Here is a 21,132-nt window from a genome sequence, read left to right as displayed (position 1 = left end):
TTGTTTTTAGCTGCTTCACCAATGACCTTTCCAACAGAATGTTACAAGTGAGGATGGTTTGCTGCTGATTGCACAATTTTCAACATCATTCATGACCCTTCAGATACTGAAGCAGCCCATGTGCATATACAGCAAAACCTGGACAGCATATAGATTTAACCGACGAGTGTCAAGTACCATTGTGTCACACCACTGTGTCACCATCACACAGAAGTAACAAATATTGACCATCTCCAACAAGAGAGAATCTATCCACTTCTCCTAGTGTTCAATAGTATTACCATCATTGACTCACCCACTATCAACATCCTGGATGTTATCATTGATCAGAAACTGAACTCAACCACCATATAAATACTGTGGCTGCAAGACCAGATCAGAGACAAAGACTCCTGCAGTGACTAACTCACCTCATGACTCCTCAGTGCCTCTCTACCATTCACAAGTCAGCAGGGTCAGCACTCTGCTTGCCTCTCTGAGTACAGCTCCAACAACACTCAAGAAGTTTGACACCATTCAAGTCAAAGCAGCTGCTTTACTGGCACCAATCCATCAGCGTAAACACTCTCTTTCTCCACTACTGATGCACAATGACAGCGATGTATACCATCCACCATATGTACTCTTGCAATGCATCATGGATCATTTGACACTGTCTTTCACACCTTCATCCTCTAGTACGTGGAAGCACAAAAGTTGTATGAAAACACCACCAGCTACAAGTTTCTGTCCAAGCCACACACCATCCTGGCTTGGAACTAAATCTATTCCTTTAATGTTGCTGGATGAGTATCCTGGACCACCTTTCCTAACAGCAATATGGGTGTACTTAACACGTTAAGGACAGGAGTGTTTCAAGGAAACAGTTCGCCATAACCTTCTCCAAGACAATTAATGATGGATAATAAATATCCGTTGATGTCCACATCCCATGAATCAATAAATTAAAAAAAAATTCTTTTGTACTATTCACTTGTTTTATGTGGTGAAAATATTTTGCAATGACTAAGAGTTGGAGGAACAGGACCTTTAGGTTCACCTTGTCCATGCAGACTAGATGTCCTAAACTGATCTTGTCCCATTCACCAGCATTTAGCCCAGATCCCTCTAAATTCTTTCTATTCATGTACTCATCTAGGTACCTTTTAAATGTTGTAATCATATCCACCTCCACTACTTCCTCTGGCAGCTCACTGCATACACGCACCACTCTCTGTGTAAAAAGGTTACCCCTCAGATCCCTTCTAAATCTTTTCCCCTCACCTCAAACCTATACCCTCTAGTTTTGAACTCCCCTACCCTGGGAAAAAGACATTGGCTGTTTACCCTAACCACCTCAATAACATCACCCCTCTACTTTCGACAATCCAGGGGAAAAAGCTCCAGCCTTTTCAGCCTCTCCCGACAGCTTCAATCCTCTAATCCTGGCAACATCCTTATAAATCTTTTCTGATCCCTTTCAAATTTAACAACATCCTTATTATAGCAGGGAGACCAGAACTGAATGCAGTATTCCAATAGTGGCCTCACTAAGATTATCCTTAGTCAACATTCCTGCGATGGCTATACACCTTGATGTTCCATCATCTGTTATCTCATGGAATTCTTGTACTCCAATGTTGTTAGATCATGTGGTCATTTACTAACAGAAATACTGTTCAGCGTTATTGAAAATCTTGACTCACACTTTGTTAGCTCTTAGCAGCTACTTCCCAACTTTCTAAGCACAGTGGCTCAGTGGTTAACAATGCTGCCTCAGTGCCGGGGACCCGGGTTCGATTCAAGCTTTGGGTTACTGTGTCGGTTTCCTCTGGGTGTTCCAGTTTCCTCCCACAGTCCAGAGATGTGCAAATTAGGTGGATTGCTAAATTACTCATAATGTTCAGGGATGTGTAGGTTAGGTGCACGAACCACAGGAAATGCAGGGTTACAAGGATAAAGTAGGGGATGGGTCTGGGTGGGATGCTTTTCAGAAGGTTGGTGTGAACTTGTTGGGTCGAATGGCCAGTTTCCACATTGTGAGGATTCTATAAAGTCTCTCTCCCTGGGTTGCTAAATGTTTGTTCTCTTGGTTTCCTTAAAGCTCCTACCTTTAGGTAATTCAAGTTTCCTCCACTTGATTTCGTGCAAGTACCTCGGCTAGGGTCTCTGGAAAGCCTTTTACCAGAAGCTTTTCAAGGTCTTCTTTCTGAGCCTCTGAAAGTGCCTTTTGCTGGAGCCTTGACAGTCTGTCTCCCTCAGTCCCATACCTGTTTGTTTGCCCATTTGTGGGCAGGACTACAGGAGATTTGCATTACATATGTAAAATCCACTCTGTGGATTATCATGCAGTTCTGATCCAGCATTATTTATTTCTCTACTTTTTCCAATGCAGTGACACTAAAATTGAAACCAGCAATAATTTGAAGCTGAAGTTTGAGACTTTATGTAACCCTATGCGTTATATATTGTTGACAAGGAGAACAGTTCAGATTCTGGACCTGCTATCTTTTGGTTGTCCTTGACAACCGTAGCTAGTGTCGCAGTGGTAGACTCTGTGAAAAGAGTATTAGGTAAACCTGCTGGCATTATTTTTTTTCAATATGATCTAATAGATCGTGCTCCTGATTTTTGCTGTGCAGGAGATTTCTGTGCCTTTTCTTACATGTCTCTCACAAGCATTTGAATGTTGCACTCTTGTGCTACCAAGCCAAGTCATTTCTTGCACCTGGTTTGTTATTCTTGTTGTTGCAATTTTTAAATGTCCTTTTAAATACATATTTCTCAGGGAATTTAGCCTCTGTTTTAAGTGATTTATGAATGTAATTTGTCTGAAAGAGGCTTCATTGATTGACTGTTTAAAATGGTTCAAAAAAGATGTCCAATACCATCTTTTCAGAGCACACTGATGCAAATTGACATTTTAGTTTTTAGTTAATTTTCATTTTGGCTTTGTCTTTTCAATGTGGGAATTCATGCAGCCTGTTGATAGGTGTCTCATGTGTAGGTTTGTTTAGGTTGATATTAAATTATACAAAAGTCTTTTGATGAATATACCTTTTGAGTGGTAGGACTGACTCACAGTTTACACAGATTAAGAATGGTGGAAGCAAATTTTACTGAAATACTCTGGTTGTTATAAATGACAACTGAAGGACTGGAAAAGAGAAGACACATTACCAACAGGTTTTAATTAAAGATAGTTAATTATTTTATATACCTGAACTGAAATACAATATATTGTTTGGAAATATATTGTTTCCATTTCATAATTTTGTTAATTAGTTTCCTTGTGTACATTGGTCCGACGATCCTAGCTGATCCCAGGAAGTGATGGAAATGAGAGTATGGCTTGGAGGGAAACTTACAAACTTATATGGTCTCCATGTATCTGCTACCTTTGTCCTTCTTAGTAGTAGAGGTCATATGTCTGGAAGATATGTTATGGTGAAAAATCCAAATGATGGTATAACATATGTTACTGTAACAAAAACAGAAGAAAGATCAGACCATAAAGAGAGAGAGGTCTTAGACGCTACACTAGAGAACCTGGTTCAGTAACCTGTAATGTATCGTGAAAATAAGGATTATTACAATACTGAAGAGAGTAGAGATCCTTACTTTAAGATAACAAGCCAGCAGCCTATAGGAATGTATGTGTAGACATTCACAGCTCAGAGATGCCAGTTGAATATCTAACTATGCTGATAACAAGGTTAGCATAAAGCATGATTGCAGAAAGGGAAGTCTGCTGAAGTCAGATCACAATCCATGAGGTGCAGGACTGAAATAGAAAAATTCCAAAGACCAGGACAGAACCCTGGAAGAGTTCAACTATGAGGCAGCAGAGTGGAAAGATTCCAAAGAATTGGAAAGAACCTTGGACAACTTTGAAGACTCAGGAACACACATTGGGAAAATACCTAAGAATAATCAAACTTAATTGGAAGACATTCAATAATAGACCTGATAAATTTAAGTAATCACCCAGATCATTGTGGCTGAGGTTGGTAGTTCCAATTGAGGCATTGCAATTGCCACAAAAATGTGAAAATGCTGAGGGTCCAGAACAAGGCCAGAAGTGCTGTAATAATAGCACTTTCAGCACTGCGGAACTATGATGGATTTGCATGCAAAGGCATACAGACACCAAATCAATACAATCTCATATGTTGTAGGTCCTCCAGCAGATGACAATCTAGTAAGAGAACAGTATTAGAAAATAAATACAGATTTTAAAACATTCATTAAGGCAGCAACATGTACTTCAGTCCAAAAAGGAAAACTAGTCACAATTTAAACGTTGATATAGCAATGGGGAAAATTTATTGAATCATATGTAATAAATTTATATTAGTTGGTATGGTAGGAGCCTTAACAGATTGTTTAATTAGAGGTTGCATTGTATTGGTATAAGGAACAAAAGCTTATCAGATTTTCTTCAATCTAAAGAGGACTTAATATTGGAAAAAGCAATTCAGTATGCTAGCCAGTTGGATATTAGGGCCCAAAATCAGTCGACTCTTTGAAGAAGTACCAGGGTATCTTCTCAATAGGTTGGATGTGTAGGGTACAAGATGGCACATCCCCTTCACCAAATCCTACCTCAAAGCCAAAGTCTGAGAGCTCAATAGTCAGTATGGTGGCCAATTATTTGAAAAGAAAAAGAAAATTTTAACCCTGTCATGTCACATTTGTATTCTCCAATAGTCAAGTGCCAACAAAGCTGTTAATTTCTTCGAAATTTCCAGAATGGTCATGGGAGAGGCAAACAATGTCCAACCTCTGCCCGACCCGGAAGAAATTACAGAGAGTTGTGAATGCAGTCGTGTCCATTTCAAAAACCAGTCTTCCTTCCATTGTTCCATCTACACTTCCTGCTGCCTTGGGAAATGCAGCCAACATAATCAAAGACCTCTCTCACCCAGTTATACTCTCTTCTACCCTCTTTCTTTGGGCTTCTTCTATGTTGTATCAGACTTATGAATGGGCCCCTCATAATTGGAGTTAATCTTTCTCTGCACCTGCTCTGCAGCTGTAACACTATACTGTGCATTCTGTTCTATTACCTGTTGCATTTATGTAATGTATTATTTGTGCAGTTAGCGTGCAAAACAATACTTTTCACTGTATTATGGTAGATGTGACAATAATAAATCAAATCAAATCAATATATTTATTTGATTTCAAAGGAAAGATGCTCTTTGTAATGATAGGTGAATATTTAAGATGGTAGAAGGATCAACACTTCATTCAATCACAGTTAAAAATCACACAACGCCAGGTTATAGTCTAACAGATTTTTTTGGATGTACAAGCTTTTGGAGCACTGCTCCTTTGTCAGGTAGCCAGCAGTGCAATATCAAGTCAAAAGGATGGCACAGTGGCTCAGTGGTTAGCACTACTGCCTCACAGGGACTTGGGTTCGATTCCACCCACAGGTGACTGTGCAAACTCCACACAGACATTCTCCCTGTGCCTACATGGGTACTGTGCCCAGGTCCTCAGGTTTCCTTCCACAGTCCAAACGATTTGCAGGTTAGATGGATTGTCCATGCTAAATTGCCCATAATATCCGGGCTGTGTGGATTAGCTATGGGATATACAGGGTAAAAAGAAAAGGTAGGGGGATGGCTTTGCGTGGGATGCTCTTTGGGGGGTTGATGTGGACTCGAATGGCCAAATGGTCTGCTTCCACACAGTAGGGATTCAGTTCAATGATTTAAATGTAACCTCTCACCACCAAGAGAAGGTGAAGAAGGTGTTGAAGTACATTGGCACAGTAAAAGAATTGGCTTGTGGGAAGGTGTTCTTTTTCAGGTTGGAGACTTGTGGGGTTCCACAGGAATCAGTGCTTGGACAGCAACTGTTTACAACATACATTGATGACACGGATGAAGGAAGTGAATGTACTGTAGCCAAATTTGCAGCTGATACAAAAATATGTGAAAAGGCAGGTTGTGAGAGGGCTACAAAGAGTTTACAGAGAGATATTGATTGGTTAAGTAAGTCGGAAAAGGTTGGAAAATGGAGTACAATATGGAAAAATGTGAAGTTAATTTTCTAAGGGAGGACAAGAAGAAGAGAATATTACTTAAATGGAGAAAAACTGCAGGAAGCTACAACTTAAAGGGCCTTAGGGATATTTGTACATGAAACACAGAAAACTGGCATAAAATAAAGAAATTACTGCTGAAGCTCAGCAAGTCTGACAACTTCTGTGAGGAGGACGAGTTAACATTTTGAATCAGGTGACTCTTAATCAGAATTGACTCAAAACATTAACTCTGCCTTCTCCCCATAGATGCTACCAGACCTGTTGAGTTTTGACAGAAAGCTAGCACACGTGTGCAGCAGGTAATCAGGAAGGCTAATGGAATGTTAGTCCTTATTTTAAGGTGAGGGAAGTATAAGAGTAGGGAAGTCTTATTGCATGGATTAGTGGTGCTGGGAAGGGCTTTTGCCCGAAACGTCGATTTCGCTGCTCGTTGGATGCTGCCTGAACTGCTGTGCTCTTCCAGCATCACTAATCCAGTATTTGCTTTCCAGCATCTGCAGTCATTGTTTTTACCTCAAGTCTTATTGCAACTGTACAAGGTGCTGGGGAGATCACATTTGGAATATTGTGACCAGTTTTGGCCCCCTTATTTAAGGGAATATGTCATTTCATTTAAAGTAGTTCATACAAGGTTCACTGAGATGATCCCTGGTATGGAGGGATTGTCTCATGAGCAAAGGCTAAACAGATTGGGACTCTACTCACTGGAGTCTAGAAGAATGAGAGGTGATATTGAAACATGCAGGGTTCTTACGGGGCTTGACAGGGTAAATGCTATGGGAATGTTTCCTCTCATGGTAGAGTCTGGGACAAGAGGACATGGTCTAAGAATAAAGGGGTGCCAATTTAAGACTGAGATGAGGTGAGATTTCTTCTCTAAGGGTTGTGAGTCTTTGGAAGTCCCTGTCACAGAGTTCCTGTGGGGGCAGAGTCCTTGTATTTGTTTAAGGCTGAGATAGATTTGTTATGAGTAGAGAAAGGGGAAAAGGCAGGAAAGTGGATGTGAGGAATATCAGATCAACTATGATACTATTGAATGGCAGAGTAAGCACAATGGCCCAAATGGCCTACTTATTTTCTTATTTCTTATGGTTTTAAATGATAAACACCAGAGAAAAATAAACAGCAGAAGTGATAAAGCTCTTGACACAAAGCAAAAGCATCATCAACTTTAAAACCAGATCATAAAGTCTGATTAAATGACAAAAAATTAAAGGCAACAGTCATTGAGGGAACAATGTAACCAAGCTCTATCGCCTTCCAAGCTACCTTTCCCCCACTCCTACCTCCCAGGCTCTTCCTTTATCTCACAGCCTCCTCCTCCCCCCCAACCCCGCCACATTCCTGCTGAAGGGAATATGTCCAAAATGTTGACTCTCCTGTTGCTCAGATGCTGCCTGATCTGCTGTGCTTTTCTAGTGCCACACCTTTCGACTCATATAATTTTAGACCACTGAAAGAAATATTCAATAAAAAACAAGAAGACATTGGGCTCATCTGAGAGAAGAAGTGAGACCAAGTACAATTATCATAGAATGTGGGACAGATATATTTAAGCTTCATAAATACTGTATAGTTCCAGAGATCGTAGAGAGCCATCGCTGTTGGAAATCAAGCAAAGCAGATTAGGACCTCTGGTCACAGTTCCAACTCAGAGATTCGGACCTAGCTAAGGTGAAGAGGGTAATAATGATTTTAGTGATAATAAGGACAATGTAAAAAATTAAAACTAATTGTTGGCAATTACATAAACCAAAGAATAGAGAAAAGTGGGAGAGGTTGTATGATGGAATACATTGAATGATGGTAATATATTGATGTTGCTCTAACTTCAGAAAAATTACACTGGTAGAAACATATAAAAAAAGTTTCAAACTCTGCATGAATAAACTATAATCAGTACCTTGTAAAATGGTAGATGCAAATAAAAAATGATCTCGTACAGAAGAAGTGAAAACACCTTCCTCTGGGATAAGAAACCAGCAGTGTCTCAGAGCATATCTATAGATACCCACAACCCAGAGTTACAAAGAAAACTATCTATCTATGCTAATATTACAGTTAGCATGAAGCATAGATTAAAACAGAAGGAACTGTTGAAGTAGTCTTGAATCGAAATAGATGATTTTTCAATTGGCTAATTTGTTTTGAATCTTTATACTTCTTTACTGACAGCAAAAATTGTTTTCTTTTAATGCCTTTGTTATTTACAACATCTTTAGCTGAACCTTAATAATTAGTTTCTTGTATAATTTTTATTTGGCAAGGCAATGTCATCCATGACTACCAATGTTAATAAACTCAACATGTCAAATTTCTAGTAAAAGGACAGCCATTACATCTTAATATTAAATACCCAATTATTTATGTTGTTCAGTCAACACTTTCAATTTCAACAGTGACTATTCCAGTTAATTCCAATTATGTTAAGTATCCTTCATAGTGTTTGACCTGGAATCTATTCCAGTCATCTCTTTTCTACAAAATGCCTGTTCCCAGTTCTTCGATCTCCAGTTCCAAGATCAGAAACATATGCTTCTTGAAATGGCCAGAAATTGAATAACTGAGTAATTGAAAAATCTGTGGAAAAGTCAAACTAATTGGCTTTCTCTGCTACATGCATTTAGCTCACATATGTCAAATAGATTTGGAGTGCTAATAAAGATTAACATAGTACTTCCAATTTGTTATGACCCTATACATAATTCTTGCACTAAAGTTTAACTAACCGCTCGTAACACTTTTTGCAATTTGCCTTCAGATGTTTTACTCCATTAAATATACTAAATAACCGTAAGTTGCTGTAACACCCAATACAGGGTCATAATGGTAAATGATTTTTTTTTACTTTTATGATGCAATGAGAATGAGTTTTGGTAAATGGACAAATTTTATTTCTGTTGAAGAAAAGAAGTACTGAAAGTCAGCTGGTGTGTATATCAGACTGTTAACGTGTGTGGTATACTATTTTATTGATGATCTGTATCTACATATGTCCTCCTGCATGCTAAATGTGAGAAAACATTCTGATAATTGGGAATGGTGGCACTCGTAATCTGTGCTGTGGTATATATTGCTAAGTCTGTCCTTCTCTCAGAGTTGTGTTTGTCTTGGTCCTACAGAAATATAAGACATGCTGTGGGTAGATTCACTTCAACTAATCCTTCCAAGTTACTGTCATTATATAGGGAAGATACCCACAGAAATCTTCCGCAGAAGATAACCTCAAATCTTAAGTAATGGTATAATTCTATTACATAGTAATTACGTTATGTTAGAGTTACAGGATAGTCTTTTTTGAAAGGAAATACACATTAATGTTACCTGCATGGACAAAGCACTAGAATAACAATTTAGAAATGTATAGCACTGCTGGAAATCCAAACCAAAAATAGGAAATGCTGGAGAAACTCAGCAGGTGTGGCAGCATCTGTGGAGAGAGAAACAGAGTTAACGTTTCGGGTTGAGTATGATTGAAGAAGAGTTACAGTAGACGCAAAACACTCATTGTTTCTCTCCCTGGAGGTGCTGCCAGACCAGCTGAGTTTCTTCAGTGTTTCCTGTTTCATTGAGAAATACCCAATGGGTACAGGCCGGTAAAGGGTTGGGACTGAGAAAAGGTTGGGGGAGGGGAAATGAGGAAGCTGGAGATATCTGCATTCATCCCTTGTGGTTGGAGGGTTCCGAGGCGGAAGATGAGTCGCTCTTCCTCCAGGCGTCGTGTTGCCATGGTCTGGCGATGGAGGAGGAGAAAGTGAGGACTGCAGATGCTGGGGATCAGAGCTGAAAATGTGTTGCTGGAAAAGCGCAGCAGGTCAGGCAGCATCCAAGGAACAGGAGAATCGACGTTTCGGGCATAAGCCCTTCTTCAGGAATGAGGAAAGTGTGTCCAGCAGGTTAAGATAAAAGTTGGGAGGAGGACTTGGGGGAGGGGCGTTGGAAATGCGATAGGTGGAAGGAGACCAAGGTGAGCGTGATAGGCCAGAGTGGGGTGGGGGCGGAGAGGTCAGGAAGAAGATTGCAGATTAGGAAGGCGGTGCTGAGTTTGAGGTATTTGACTGAGACAAGATGGGGGGAGGGGAAATGAGGAAACTGGAGAAATCTGAGTTCATCCCTTGTGGTTGGAGGGTTCCTAGGCGGAAGATGAGGCGCTCTTCCTCCAGTCGTCGTGTTGCTATGGTCTGGCGATGGAGGAGTCCAAGGACCTGCATGTCCTTGGAGGAGTGGGAGGGGGAGTTGAAGTTTTGAGCCACGGGGTGGTTGGGTTTGTTGGTCTGGGTGTCCCAGAGGTGTCACCCCCCTTCGACTGACTGAACTGGTCCTCGCCCTGACCAACTTCTCTTTCCAATCCTTCCACTTCCTCCAAACCAAAGGAGGAGCCATGGGCACCTGCATGGGCCCCAGCTATGCCTGCCCCTTCGCCGGATATGTGGAACAGTCCATCTTCCGCAGCTACACTGGCACCACCCCCCACCTTTTCCTCCGCTACATCGATGACTGTATTGGCGCTGCCTCGTGCTCCCACGAGGAGGTTGAACAGTTCATCCACTTTACCAACACCTTCCACCCCGACCTCAAATTCACCTGGACCGTCTCAGACTCCTCCCTCCCCTTCCTAGACCTTTCCATTTCTATCTTGGACGACCAAATCAACACGGACATTTACTATAAACCGACCGACTCCCACAGCTACCTAGACTACACCTCCTCCCACCCTGCCCCTTGTAAAAATGCCATCCCATATTCCCAATTCCTTCATCTCTGCCGCATCTGCTCCCAGGAGGACCAGTTCCAATACCGTACAACCCAGATGGCCTCCTTCTTCAAAGACCGCAATTTCCCCCCAGACGTGGTCGACGATGCATTCCACCGCACCTCTTCCACTTCCCGCTCCTCCGCCCTTGAACCCCGCCCCTCCAACCGCCACCAGGACAGAACCCCACTGGTCCTCACCTACCACATCACCAACCTCCATATACAGTGTATCATCCGCCGTCATTTCCGCCACCTCCAAACGGACTCCACCACCAGGGATATATTTCCCTCCCCTCCCCTATCAGCATTCCAAAAAGACCACTCCCTCCGTGACTCCCTTGTCAGGTCCACACCCCCCACCAACCCAACCTCCACTCCTGGCACCTTCCCCTGCAACCGCAAGAAATGCAAAACGTGTGCCCACACCTCCCCCCTTACTTCCCGCCAAGGCCCCAAGGGATCCTTCCATATCCACCACAAATTCACCTGCACCTCCACACACATCATTTATTGCATCCGCTGCACCCGATGTGGCCTCCTCTATATTGGGGAGACAGGCCGCCTACTTGTGGAACGTTTCAGAGAACACCTCTGGGACACCCGGACCAACAAACCCAACCACCCCGTAGCTCAACACTTCAACTCCCCCTCCCACTCCACCAAGGGCATGCAGGTCCTTGGACTCCTCCATCGCCAGACCATAGCAACTCAACGGTTGGAGGAAGAGCGCCTCATCTTCCGCCTAGGAATCCTCCAACCACAAGGGATGAACTCAGATTTCTCCAGTTTCCTCATTTCCCCTCCCCCCACCTTGTCTCAGTCAAATCCCTCGAACTCAGTACCGCCTTCCTAACCTGCAATCTTCTTCCTGACCTCTCCGCCCCCACCCCACTCTGGCCTATCACCCTCACCTTGACCTCCTTCCACCTATCACACTTCCAACGCCCCTCCCCCAAGTCCCTCCTCCCTACCTTTTATCTTAACCTGCTTGGCACACCCTCCTCATTCCTGAAGAAGGGCTCATGCCCGAAACGTCAATTCTCCTTCTCCTTTGATGCTGCCTGATCTGCTGCGCTTTTCCAGCAACACATTTTTAAGCTCTGATCCCCAGCATCTGCAGTCCTCACTTTCTGCTACAGGCCGGTAAAGACTAGTTCGTTCCTTCCAGAAAGAGTCTCTAATTAAACAGCCCCTTCATGTACAAACTGTCTTAACCAAAGTCAACCTTAAAATTAGCATTGAAATGACCCATGAAACAAAAGCAACAATCAGCTGCTGTGCAATAGTTTAACACCTAAAATTTCATCTGTTACAGCAAACCAAGGAAACCACAACTAAGATGAAATTTCTGATGAAGTGCATGATCTTGTAAACTTATGATTTATGATTGAACTATGATTCAAGCAGTGCGTGACAAATGACAGGCAATGGAAAACAGGATCCATACCCGATGTGATGGTGTCATTCCCCACAACACTTTTGTATTTCATGGTGATTAATGGAATGATTATATACAACAAGTGGGACTCTTCAGCGACTGAAAGCCAAAATGGGAAAAACTGTCCACACACAAAATAAAAGACCAATCTTGATTTCGCATTCCACTTTTTATCATGTAGCATAGTTTAGCTCCATCTTAGTCTGCGTGCCCACATTCTCAATGTGGCAAACATACAATCCTGGAAAAACCTGGGAGAATGATGACATTCCTGAAGAAAGCCTGGTCTTAGTTGTCAACCAACTCATCTTCTCTGCACAGCTGGAGTACTGCAGCTCCTGGTTAGCTAATGTCACTGCTGCTGTTTTCCTTATCTTCCCCCATTTGGTGTGAGAGACAGAGTCACAACATCCTAGCTTCTTCATGATGGATAAACAAAATAAAAGATTATAGTCCAACAGGTTCATTTGGAAGTAGAAGCTTTTGGAGCACTGTTTCTTTATTAGGTAGCTAACTTCTACCTCCAATTAAACTTGCTGGGCAGGGTGGCATGGCGGCTCAGTGGTTAGCATTGCTGCCTCACAACACTAGGGACCTGGGTTCAATTCCTGCCTTGGGCAGCTGTCTATGTGGAGTTTGACTATGTTCCCTGTGTCTGTGTGGCCTTGCTGTGGTTTCCTCCCTCAGTCCAAAGATGTGCAGGTCAGGTGAAATGGCCATGCTAAATTACCCATAGTGTCAGGTCCATTAGTCAGGGATAAATATAGGGGAATGGGTCTGGTGGGTTACTCTTCAGAGGATTGATGTGGACTTGTTGGGCTGAAGGGCCTGTTTCCGTACTGTAGGGATTCTAATCTTCTTTAAAAAAACCTGGTGTTGTGTGATATTTAACTTTGTCCACCATAGTCCAACACCGACACCTCCACAACAAAATAAAAGATGGCAAAGGAGAAATATCAAAAGTGGCAAATGGCTTCAGTTTATCTTGAGAAGGATCTGAGTGTTCCATCAATTTGGTTAAATTAAGGGCAAAAGGGTAACTAGGGAGAGAATAGGGCCCCTCAAAGATCAGCAAGGCGACCTTTGTGTGGAGCCACAGAAAATGGGGGAAATACTAAATGAATATTTTGCATCAGTATTTACTGTGGAAAAGGATATGAAAGATATAGACTGTAGGGAAATAGATGGTGACATCTTGCAAAATATCGGTATTACAGAGGAGGAAGTGCTGGATGTCTTGAAACAGTTAAAGGTGGATAAATCCCCAGGACCTGATCAGGTGTACTCGAGAACTCTGTGGGAAGCTAGGGAAGTGATTACTGGGCCTCTTGCTGAGATATTTGTATCATCGATAGTCACAGGTGAGGTGCTGGAAGACTGGAGGTTGGCAAATGTGGTGCCACTGTTTAAGAAGGGCGGTAAAGACAAGCCAGGTAATTATAGACCGGTGAGCCTGACTCGGTGGTGGGCAAGTTGTTGGAGGGAATCCTGAGGGACAGGATGTACATGTATTTGGAAAGGCAAGGACTGATTCGGGATAGTCAACATGGCTTTGTGTGTGGGAAATCATGTCTCACAAACTTGATTGAGTTTTTGGAAGAAGTAACAAAGAAGATTGATGAGAGCAGAGCAGTAGATGTGATCTATATGGACTTCAGTAAGGTGTTCGACAAGGTTCCCCATGGGAGACTGTTTAGCAAGGTTAGATCTCATGGAATACAGGGAGAACTAGCCATTTGGATACAGAACTGGCTCAAAGGTAGAAGATAGCGGGTGGTGGTGGAGGGTTGTTTTTCAGACAGGAGGCCTGTGACCAGTGCAGTGCCATAAGGATCGGTGCTGGGCCCTCTACTTTTTGTCATCTACAAAATGATTTGGATGCGAGCGTAAGAGATACAGTTAGTAAGTTTGCAGATGACACCAAAATTGGAGGTGTAGTGGACAGTGAAGACGGTTACCTCAGATAACAACAGGATCTGGACCAGATGGGCCAATGGGCTGAGAAATGGCAGATGGAGTTTAATTCAGATGAATGCGAGGTGTGGCATTTTGGGAAAGCAAATCTTCGCAGGACTTATACACTGAATGGTAAAGTCCTAGGGAGTGTTGCTGAACAAAGAGACCTTGGAGTGCAGATTCATAGCTCCTTGAAAGTGGAGTCGCAGGTAGATAGGATAGTGAAGGAGATGTTTGGTATGCTTTCCTTTATTGGTCAGAGTATTGAGTACAGGAGTTCGGAGGTCATGTTGCGGCTGTACAGAACATTGATTAGGCCACTCTTGGAATATTGCGTGCAATTCTGGTCTCATTCCTATCAGAAAGATGTTGTGTAACTTGAAAGGGTTCAGAAAAGATTTACAAGGATGTTGCCAGGGTTGGAGGATCTGAGCTACAGGGGGAGACTGAACAGGCTGGGGCTGTTTTCCCTGGAGTGTCGGAGGCGGAGGGGTGACCTTATAGATGTTTACAACATTATGAAGGGCATAGATAGGATAAATAGACAAAGTCTTTTCCCTGGGGTCGGGGAGTCCAGAACTAGAGGGCATAGGCTTAGGGTGAGAGGGGAAAGATATAAAAGAGACCTAAGGGGCAACGTTTTCATGCAGAGGATGATACATGTATGGAATGAGCTGCCAGAGGATGTGATGGAGGCTGGTACACTTGCAACATTTAAGAGGCATTTGGATCGGTATATGAATAGGAAGGGTTTGGAGGGATATGGGCCGGGTGCTGGCAGGTGGGGCTAGATTGAGTTGGGATATCTGCTCGGCATGGACGGGTTGGACAGAAGGGTCTGTTTCCATGCTGTACATCTCTATGACTCTATGACTCTAAATAGTCAGTAGGATGCAGAATATAGGTGCCCATAGTTTTAACTCTTGTATCATTGGATCCCAATTTGCAAACCACTTATGAGTCTTTCTCTTGCCCCACCATGAGGCTTGGCCAGTTTGGAAGTGTAGATTGTTAAGGTGACAGTGGGCAGGTAGAAGCAGCAACAGGCCAGTAATAATGATGCCCTACCCAAATTCTGCCCCCATTTTCTCTTGGCGGGAGTGGGTATTTATGTAACTAGCTCTTTGTTTCCTTGGTGCACTCCTTGTGCAATTGTGAGGCCAGTGAAGAGGAAGTGCGTGCTATTGCAATATTTATGACTCAGTTGCAACCTCATATCAGACACTGCTTGTCAGGAACTCCCTGTCACATTAAGGTGCCTGACTGAGGCCCAGAAAACAAAGCTCCACCCTGATTCATGGTCAGGGAGCTCAGGTGGGCAGGGAGGTGGAGAGCAGGGCAGTCTTTTTCTTCTGCTGACTGCCAAAGGAGGCCATGCCATAAGAATAAACAAACCTGGGCCCAGACAGTGTCCTAGTTTAAAAGGAGTTTCAACAACGCAGGAAGACATTCAGTGACATTGTGTGCTCTGCGCGGGTGAGTGTCACCATCTTCTCTCTGCTACATCACACTCACAGGATCACCACGCACTCTGCCTCAGTCATGGCACACACCTCTCACCAAGGATCATGGGACTCAAAGAGTTTGGTACTGGAAAAGCACAGCCAGTCAGGCAGCATCCAAGGAACAGGAGAGTTGACGTTTCAAACATAAGCTCTTCACCAGGAATGAGGGGGTGCCCCAAGAAGGCTGAGAGATAATTGGGAGGGGGGTGGGGCTGGGGGTAAGGTAGCTGGGAATGCGATAGATAGATGAAGGTGAGGGGTGGAAGTGATAGGTCGGAGAGGAGGGTGGAGTGGATATGTGGGAAGGAAGATAGGCAGGTAGGAGAGTTCAAGAGGGCAGTGCCAAGTTGGAAGGTTGTATCAGGGATAAGATTGGGGGAGGTGTCCAAGATTCGGCTTCAGCGGTGTAGAGGTCGGTACGCCAAACTACCACTGCACCCCCATCAACAACCCCCTCCACCCCATCTGCTGGTTTGTTGGTGAGGTTGGGGTTGGAGCGGAGGGAGTGGAGGGCTGTGCATTGTGAGGGTGAGAGGTTGGAGTGGGTGAGGAGGGTGGGCAGGTTGAGGCAGTCAATGTCACAGCGGCAGTTGAAAATGAAGAGATCGAGGGCAGGTAACAGACCAGCATGGGGTGTCCTGTTACCCGCCCTTGATCTCTTGATTTCCAATTGCCGCCTTGCTTTACCCACTCTCGCGGACCTACATATCCTTCTACTGCCCCCTCAACAATGACCTCACCTCACATCACCAAAACATCATCTCCCAGACTATTCACAACAACATCACCTCAGGGGATCTCACACCCACAGCTTCCAACCTCATAGCACGGGAACCCCGTATTGCATTGTTCTACCTCCTATCCACACTCCACAAACCTGACTGCCCTGGTTGACCCATCATCTCTGCCTGCTCCTGCTCCACCGAATTTACCTCTGCATGTCTTGATACCATCCTGTCTCCTTTCATCCAGGGTCTCTCCACCTACTTTCGGGACACCACCCATGCACTCCATCTCCTCCATAACTTTCATTTCCCAGGCCCCCAATGCCTCTTCTTCACCATGGACATCCAGTCCCTACACACCTCATCTGCCATGACGAAGGCCTCCAAGCCCTCCACTTCCTCCTCTCCACCAACCCAACCAGTATTCTTCCACTGACGCTCTCATTTGTTTGGCTAAACTGGTCCTCACCTTCAACAATTTCTCCTTTGAATCCTTCCACTTCCTCCAGATCAAAAGGGTAGCCATGGGCACCCACATGGGCCCCAGCTATGCCTGCCTCTTCATTGGATATGTGGAACAATCCATCTTCTGCAGTTACACCAGCACTATTCCCCACCTTTTCCTCCGCTACATCGATGACTATGTTGGCACCACCTCTTGCTCCTACAAGGAGGTTGAACAGCTCATCAACTTCATTAACACATTCCATCCTGACCTCAAATTCACCTGGACCATCTCAGTCACCTCCCTTTCCTTCCTGGACCTCTCCATTTCTGGTGACCAACTCAAAACGGAAATTTACTTCAAGCCCACCAACTCTCACAGCTACCTAGACTACAACTCCTCCCACCCCTGCTTCCTGTAAAAACATCATTCCTTATTCCCAATTCTTCCACCTCTGCTGCATCTGCTCTCTGGATGACCAATTCCACCTTAGAACATCACAGGTGGCCTCCTCCTTCAAAGTTCACAGTTTCCCCTCCCATGTGGTCGATTATGCCCTCCAGTGCATCTCCTTCACTTCCTGCATCTCTGCCCTTGAACCCCATTACTCCAATTGCAACAAGGACAGAACCCCCTCACCCCAACCCTGGTCCTCACTTTCCACCAACCTCAGGATACATCGCATCATCCTCTGCCACTTCTGCCACCTACAAACAAACCTCACCACCAGGGATATATTTCCCTCCCCACCTCTATCTGTGATCCATAGAGACCATTCCCTCTGCAACTCCCTTGTTAGGTCCATGCCCCTTACCAACCCACCCTCCACTCCTGGCACGTTTCCCTGCCACCTCAAGAAGTGTTAAACCTGCGCCCACAACTCCCTCCTCACCTTCATCCAAGGCCCTAAAGGATCCTTTCACATCTGACAGAGATTTACCTGTACTTCCACACACGTCATCTATTGAGTTCGTTACTCTTGATGTGGTCTCCTCTGTGATTGAAGAGACAGGATGCCAACTTGTGGCATGTTTCAAAGAACATATCTGGGACACATGCATTAAATAGCTCCATTGCCCTGTTGCTGAACACTTGAACTCCCCTTCCCACTCTGCCAAGGACATGCAAGTCCTGGGCCTCCTCCATCACCAAATTCTAACCACCCGATGCCTGGAGGTAGAACACCTTATCTTCCACCTTAGGACCTTCTAACCACATGGGATCAATGTGGATTTCACCAGTTTCCTTATTTCCTCTTCCCCATCTTATCCCTAACCCAACCTTCCAACTCGGCACAGGCTTCTTGACCCACCCATCTTCTTTCCAATCTACCTGCTCCACCTTCTTCTCCTATCACCTTCACTCCCACCTTCATCTTCCTACCACATTCCCAGTTACCTTGCCTCAGCCCCACCCCTCTTCCATTTATCCCTCAGCCCCCTTGGGCCATTCCCTCATTCATGATGAAGAGCTTTTGCTCAAGACATCGATTCTCCTGCTCCTTGGATGCTGCCTGACCAGCTGTGCTATTCCAGCACCATGCTCATCAACTCAGATCTCCAACATCTACAGTCCACTCTCCTACGGATCATGGACTGCACCTCTTACATTTTCATTCATCTTGACCAACTCAATGGTTCTGACCCACATGATCCTCCCAAACTACTTACCCCTCTTGACCTCTGTGCTTCCTTCTTAGTCTTTGGGACCACCTCACCATCTTCTGAGCTCCTGCATCACGATTAACTGCTCCTCCATCTACTTTCAGCATGCTCAATCCCTCTCTTGGTCTAATTTTTGAAAAAAAATGATTTCTCCACAGCATCAGTCCAACCTACCAAGATTCCCTGGGTTGGATGTTTCTAACTGTATGGGAATGCATCCCTCAGCTATGGTATGAACTAACCCCCTGGACTGGAATTCGACAAGTGCTAGTGATAGCCCTGGCTCACAGTCGTTTCCCCTTCACCCAACAACATATTCCCTTTGACAATTGAAATGGTTATTTGCTTCTCAAAAGATGAGATGGTGGGAAATCTCAGTTGCACTTCATGTCAAAACTGAGGCAGAGAAGAGGAAAATCATGCCTTATCAAGATGTGAGATGGTATCAGTTGATAATGTTTTATTCATTCATGGAGTTCAGTTGGCACTGGCTAGGCCAGCATTTATTCTCTCCAAGTGTCCTTGAGAACACCTTCATCAGCCTGCCTGGCGAAGATATACTCTCAGTTGTGTTTGGGTCCTGATAGGAGGGGTGAGGGAATACTGCAACCAGACAAAGATGACTGGCAGGAGTAGATCAAAGATTAGATTAGATTAGATTACTTACAGTGTGGAAACAGGCCCTTCGGCCCAATAAATCCACACCGCACCCGCCGAAGCGCAACCCACCCATACCCCTACATCTACCTAACTACGGGCAATTTAGCATGGCCAATTCACCTGACCTGCACATCTTTGGAGTGTGGGAGGAAACCGGAGTACCCAGAGGAAACCCACGCAGACACGGGGAGAACGTGCAAACTCCACACAGAGAGTCGCCTGAGGCGGGAATTGAACCCGGATCTCTGGCGCTGTGAGGCAGCAGTGCTAATCACTGTGCCACCGTGCCGCCCACTCCATCCAACCTGCCCATTTGGTTGGGATGCCACTGATGAATTACTTATTGATATTATAATCATACAAACTCTCCTCACCCACCCTGAACCCAGGAATCACTTGAAAACACGTATTAAAAAAAAACAGATTGGACAACTGAGACAATTAGGGAGGAAATATCAGGGAAACCTCCCTCTAAAAGAACTTTGATCATCGAATCCCTACAGTGTGGAAACAGGCCCTTCAGCCCAACAAGCCCTGGCAGGGATAGGCATCAAAATGGGTCCATCGTGTTGAAGAAGTTAAGGAGGGAAATATTGGAAGAGGAGATATTTAGAGAATAAGCATGAAAATATCCGGAGGAGAGGAAGAGACTGGGAAAGGGATCTGCTACAAACAATGCTTCAAGCAATAAGAGCAGGACTGGAAAAAAAAGCAAGGTATTTGAGCAAGGAGGGTGGCAAAGAAAAGGGAGCCAAACTTGTGAGTCCTCCTGAGGGAGGGATGCAGCAGAAAAGACCGGGTTGGAATATAAAAGCAGAGATGTACTACTAAGACTTTATAAAGCTCTGGTTAGGCCCCATTTGGAATACTGTGTCCAGTTTTGGTCCCCACACCTCAGGAAGGACATACTAGCACTGGAACGTGTCCAGCGGAGATTCACACGGATGATCCCTGGAATGATAGGTCTAGCATATGAGGAACGGCTGAGGATACTGGGATTGTATTCATTGGAGTTTAGAAGATTAAGGGGAGATCTAATAGAGACGTACAAAATAATACATGGCTTTGAAAAGGTGGATGCTAGGAAATTGTTTCCATTAGGCGAGGAGACTAGGACCCGTGGACACAGCCTTAGAATTAGAGGGGGTCATTTCAGAACAGAAATGCGGAGACATTTCTTCAGCCAGAGAGTGGTGGGCCTGTGGAATTCATTGCCATGGAGTGCAGTGGAAGCTGGGACGCTAAATGTCTTCAAGGCCGAGATTGATAGGTTCTTGTTGTCTAGAGGAATTAAGGGCTACGGGGAGAACGCTGGTAAGTGGAGCTGAAATGCGCATCAGCCATGATTGAATGGAGGAGTGGACTCGATGGGCCGGATGGCCTTACTTCCACTCCTATGTCTTATGGTCTTATGGGTAAGGGAAAATCTTTATTCAGACAGAACAACAGAAAGGGCCTTTGCGAATTTCAGTGTAACATCGTTGTGCCAGCATATTCTAATTGATGGTCCCAGGTCTGGAGTTTTGCTGGCCACTGAGCAACAGATCCAGGTCTCAATTCAAATTGAAACATTGGAATCCATCTTGGTAATGCCGATCTCTCTCCTGGAGACATTTGTGTGATTATGATAAACACGCTTATTGTTTTCCTCACTTCCTTCTCATCACTCTTGCCATTGAGCCTTTATACTTTCAGATACTTAAGAACCGTTTAGGAAGGCAACAAGATGGAAGGCTGAAAGCTTCAAAACATGCACTGAGGAGGAAGAAAGACTGCCACCCAATCAGTCACTTGCTGCTATCATCTCAGTTTCTGGCACTTACAAACCTTCAAAAGTATTGACATGGTGAATTGGTGGGCCCAAGTGCATGGTGGCCAGGCTGGGGGAAAAGGATTATGTGATTGCTAGTTTTGTGGAGGGTTAGAGTATGTGTGAGGTCTACTGAA

This window comes from Chiloscyllium punctatum, chromosome 25, assembly GCF_047496795.1.
Source record: "Chiloscyllium punctatum isolate Juve2018m chromosome 25, sChiPun1.3, whole genome shotgun sequence".
NCBI classification, from domain to species: Eukaryota; Metazoa; Chordata; class Chondrichthyes; order Orectolobiformes; family Hemiscylliidae; genus Chiloscyllium; species Chiloscyllium punctatum.
This window is presented reverse-complemented; position numbering follows the sequence as displayed.